The sequence below is a fragment of the Biomphalaria glabrata genome, chromosome 5 (genome assembly GCF_947242115.1).
Source record: "Biomphalaria glabrata chromosome 5, xgBioGlab47.1, whole genome shotgun sequence".
Classification (NCBI taxonomy): Eukaryota; Metazoa; Mollusca; class Gastropoda; family Planorbidae; genus Biomphalaria; species Biomphalaria glabrata.
In genome coordinates, this window is record NC_074715.1 from 56,874 (window position 1) to 62,500 (window position 5,627).

The 5,627-nt window shown below is 30.3% G+C and overlaps 1 long non-coding RNA gene across 1 annotated transcript; it reads left to right on the top strand.

The window, feature by feature from the left end:
* Window positions 1–694: 694 nt before the first annotated feature.
* On the top strand, window positions 695–1,598 carry LOC129926490 (uncharacterized). The gene is made up of 4 exons (XR_008778177.1): window positions 695–808; window positions 912–1,060; window positions 1,167–1,313; window positions 1,405–1,598. It is a non-coding gene; the product is annotated as an uncharacterized LOC129926490 (long non-coding RNA).
* Window positions 1,599–5,627: the final 4,029 nt, after the last annotated feature.

Sequence of the window (5,627 nt, forward strand, 5' to 3'; positions counted from 1 at the left end):
GATATTGGTAAAACTTTGCTATTCTATTCTAAATCTAGTGTGACATTCCATATTTTTTATTCTGATTTTAGATAGATCTTGATTAGATCTAGATCCCATATGTATAGGACTTAGCACTAGATCTCTAGAAATTATTGTATATGATGCTAGATCTAGAAAATCTAGACTTGATCATAGAAATCTTCAAGAAAAATAATGAACTAACCTAGACAGATCTCTTGATTTACATTGTAAATCATCTTGTTGAATTATCTCCACCACCTTCAGTCAATAGACAACTATGGCTCATACGACAACAAGAGCCTCTGTGTTGGCATCGACTATTTTCTAATCATTTCTGTTCAGCTTCATCCATATTAAAATACATTTTAAAGGTTTTTATTACTTAATAGAAAAGATCTAGAATTTTAATAAGAATCTAGTCTATCTAGATCTAAAATTCTAGATCCACCCAATTTTATGTATACAAGTAGTATGGGTGTAGGATTGGCTTAATAGTATTTATCTTGAATCAGTTTGTTAATCTACATTATATGGGTATGATAGTTGTACATCTTCTACTAGATCAAGTTAAATATAGCTATCCTTTTCTAGATGTAATGTGAAAGTGTACCTTATAGTATTTTTCATTCTTAGGTGGATCTTGATAAAACTGCCTGGTTTTGTGGTTTGCACGAGATGGTTTACACAATGATCTGAAGTTCATACTGCCATTTTCTACTGTCCGCTGCGAGATCTTGGCTGGAATGTAAAAGGAATGTCCAAAATATTTAAATGACAAACAGGATGGGAACTGATTATGAGGAATGTATGTCCAGTTTTTTTTTTTTGTTTTTTTTTTAAATACAGATATGAAAGATGACAGTACCCTAACATAGAGTCATAGGAGTTTCATTAATTTATTTACTCAGATGCTGAAACAGACATCTGGCATATTCCTATAATCAGTATCATGGCCTTTGTATACAACAAAATTGGTTGGAACTCCTAGACTAGAAATATAATTCAAGATTTAAATAAGGCACTGGTCATAGTTTTAGAAAGAGTGGCTAGCATTCTGGTAAGATATTTTATTAATAATTAGAAATTAAATTAAATTTTATTTAATGATTTTAAATTTCTTTTTTAAGAATTATGGTCCATTTTTTCCCCATTTGTGTACAAAGAAGGAAGAAAGAGAGATGGGAAGACATCAAAGAATGGACAAGTCTGCCATGAAATGGTTTATCCATGGCTAAGTACAGAGAGGAATATAGAAGAGTTGTTGACAGATCTTGTGTGGTGCCCCCATGGTTCAACAGACTGATTGATAGGTAATGATAAGAATTTAATGTATTTTGTAAAACAATTATAAAAATTGGTGTTAATTACATTAAGGGACTTAATCACTTTTTTTATTTCCAGAAAATAATACCAGGGTTATGGTCCTTTCACTGTTGAGTTCCAGGATGAAGAATGAAAGACAGAGAGCAATGTGAAGACATCAAAGAATGTGCAGGTCTGCCATGAAATGGTTTATCCAGGACTAAGTACAGAGAGGAATATAGAAGGGATGTTGACAGATCTTGTGTGGTGCCCCCATGGTTCAGCAGACTGATTGATAGGTAATGGTAAGAATTTAATGTTTAATGTATTTTGATTCTTACTTGTCATTTTTGTGATTAATGCTTGGAATAGAATTTGTAAATTTTATTTTTTTTTTATGTGGTCATTAAGAATTTGCATTCAAGTTTTTCGTAGTGGCTGTTTGAATCGACATATGCTTTTTGTGATTGCTGTTTGGAATCAAACTTGTGCATTCATTTTATAATTATTTAGAATGGACATTTTTAATTTTTTTTTTGTAACTGATGTTCGACATCAGACTTGTGTTTTTTTTTGTTTTTTTTTAGAATCAACGTGTTTTGTATAGTGGCTTTTTTTAATAGATATTCGCTTTTTTGTGATGGCTGTTTGGAATGAAATTGTGCTTTTTTGTAATGGCTGACTGGAATCGGACTTGTGTGATTATGTTATCGATTTTCAGAATTGGACTTGTGCTTTTTTATGATCAGTAATAGAAATCCGACTTGCGCATTTTTTTTGGTGGTTATTAAAATTTTTGTGATAGGTGTTTTTAATCATACTTCTGCTTTTTTGTGTGGGCTGTTTGAAAAAGACTTGTGTTTTTCTGTGATGGATATTCACATTCCGAGTTGTGCATTTACTTTGTGTTTTTTTAGAATGGCATTTTTATTTGTTTATTTTATGTGATGGCTATTAGAAGTCTGACTTGTGCCTCCTTTTTATGATCGGTGTGGTGTTCGAAACTTGACTTGGTGTTTTTTTTTTTTGTGATCAATGTTCGGCATAAGACTTTTTTTTTTTTTTTTTAATCAACAGCTTCTTTTAGTAGTGGCTGATTGAATTGACATTTGGGTCTTTATTGATGGCAGTTTGGACATGTGTTTTTTTAATTGATGTTCTTTATCAGATTTGTTTGTTTTTCTTTTATCAATGTTTTAAATTGGACTTGTGCGTTTTTGTGATCAATGTTCTGCATTAGACTTGTGGGCTTTTTTTTGTGATGGCTTTTTATGAGCTCTGTTTGAAATTAGACTTGTGTGTTTTTTGTGATCATTGTTCAGTATCGGATTTTTTTTTTTTTTTTAAAGAATCATGTGCTTTTTTTTTGTAGCTGAATAAATTGACATTTTCTTCTTTGGAGATGGCTGTTTGGAATCAGACATGTGTATATTACTTAAGCTCTTCATCGGATTTGTGTGTTTTTATGATCAATGTCTGATATTGTGTTTTTCGTAGTGGTTGTTTAAATTAATTGCTTTTTTTTTGTGATGGCTGTTTGGAATCAGACTTTTGCATTTTTTTGTTTGTTTGTTTGTTGTTATTTAGAATTGACTTGATTATTTTTTGGCAGTTAATATTTGGAATCTACTTGATAACTTTTCTTTATGACTGCTTGGAATCGACTTTTGTGTTATTTGTAGTGGCTGTCTGAAATTATGTTGTATTATTTTATTATGGCCTTTCAGAATCAAACTTATATTTTATTTTTTTTAGGTTATTTAGATTTGATTTATTTATTTTTTTTTGCTTTAGCTATTATAATCAAAATTTGCTTTTTTGTGATGACTTTTCATATTGACACTGGTTGAATAAAAATTTAATTATTTTTTATTTCACATGATGCAAGTTTACCTTTTATTTTGCAGTAATTAGATTCATTGTGAAGATGTGTGCACTGGGCTGGAACATTTCCAGAAAAAGCTGGACTAGCCATGCATCAGGTAATTATTTACTATTACTGAATGTTATTAAGGTATTATCTTACACCTATCTTTTCCTCAACTGATCTTAGGTACCCATTAGAGTTGGGTTGACTTGGAATTATCATAAATATCCTGGAATTCAAAACCCCAGTTTTTATGATGTTGTAACCTTCAGCCACCAAATCATCTAGTTAGTAGGTGAAAGAAGTGTATACCAAAAAATGGATGCAAAAAGTATTATCTAACATAGAGAACATAAATTTAGATCTCTACTCATCTATCATGATCTAGTCAATCTTGATTAGAGTTTATAATAATTTTAGATTCTAGATCTAAAGCTAAATAATATATTCTATTTCTATATTTTTCAATAGACTCTAGACTAGATTGTCACTAGATCTTGTTAGTCATCTAGACAATCTCATCTTATTTCTAAGTTTACTCAAGACTATGGTCTCTAGCAAAGATTAGAATTTTTTTTTAAATTCAGGAATTAAAAGGGCGCCTCGGAGTAACCCACCCAACTTTAATGGGTACCTGACATTAGTTGGGGAAATGTATTTGCATATGGCCATTGTGCTGGCAGTGCTGGCCTTTGGTGATTGGATGCCATAGGCAAGGTGAATTTGGTGACCCTTAATTAAAAAGAAATTGTGAAAAGTTAAAAATAAGGCTATTTCAATTGTTTGGTTGAAATAATCAATGCTGGCGAGTAACAAAATATTATAATGTCATTTAATTAAGCCCTTAGTTTTCAAATTATTTTTTTTGTGTAGATCTTGATATATGTATTACATACATTTAAATTTTTTAAGCTGGCGATATTAAAAATCAACTAGGTTATTCCCCCCTTGGAAAATACTTTTAATCTTGATCCAGCGCCTAGACAATGCAAAAAATCTCGACAGTGGTAGCAAGGTCTACTTAGAGACATAAATAGTTCTGTGAAGTTATAATTTGATTAAAATTTAAGGTGCTATTGACATGTATTATTATGAAGATAAAGTTGAAATAAATATTGAATTAAAATAGATCTAGGCTTATATCTAGTCGAATAGCATCCTGCTGTCGTGTATGGGACGCCACTATTTGTAAGCATTCATGCACTAAAGCCCCGTGCTGCACGCATTTTACTTAATGATTACATTGAAAAATATTATTTTTTTATGTAAAAAATGCATTTAATAATGGTCACCTTGTCATATAAGAGCTGAAAATGACCAAAAGATTAATTGTTTTTACTTGATATTCATACAAAATTTTTTTTTTTTTTTTTTTTTTTAGGAAACCTCAGCTTTTTAGCTTTGACTTCAGTTGTCTAGCTTAGTACATCCTAGGAATCCTTGGGCTTTTGCCTCTTTTCTTTGCCTCTTTTTTTGGGCGTCGCCTCTTTTTTGGGCTATAGGCCTCTTTATTGAGCTTTTTTTTTTTTTTCCCAAGAAAAAACACAAAAACATCATTCTAAATTAATAATTAACACAAGGAAAATTTCTTAAAAAATAAAAAAAAATAAAAAAACAAACAAAATAAAAAGACATTTTTATCAAAGTCATATTCCAGGATTTTGAGTATGATCGCGGAGTAGGCTGCAGCAAAGATCCATAAAATGGTCACAGGAATGGGTCCAGAAAATGATGACAGCAGAGTTCCAATAAAATGATGACAGCAAAGGTCCAGAAAAAGGTGACAGCAACGGTCTATAAAATGTTGACAGCAAATGTCCAGAAATTGGTGTAAAAAAAAAAAAAAACATTCACAAAAATTTTGAAGGTGTTCCTTAAAATGAGTATTGCCAAACTATATATATTTTTTTTTAAAGACTTATGAGTTATTAGCATTCATTTTTATTTATATTTATATTTATTTTTGCAAATCTGTTATATTTAAATCTTTTCCCCATTTAATCCTAATAGCTAAATTTTCTTGTAATTGTTTTTTTAATGTTGTGTATATTTCTTTATATTTATTGTGTATTAAAGGTTCATTGCCAGAAAGAGTTCATACACAATGGTTAAAGGGAGCCCGCCATGTTTGGAAATTAATGATTTAAGTTTGAAGTTTCTTCCCTCCTATATAAATGCGTTTCTTGACTATAAAAAGAACTGCTAAGACATATATATATATATCTTCTGTTTATAGACAAGAATAATCCTATTGGTTCGCGTGATTTTTTTTCTCTTATATGATTGGTTGTCTATGGACGCTTTAACACAGGCATTAGTCCTATGTAGATAAGAATCTAGAGATCTATAACTTTGCTTAATTCTTTTTAAAGTTTAATTTTATCCAACAATTTCTTAAATCAACTAATTTTTTTAAAGAATCGTGTAAACTTCGTAGATCTAGAAATTAAAATTG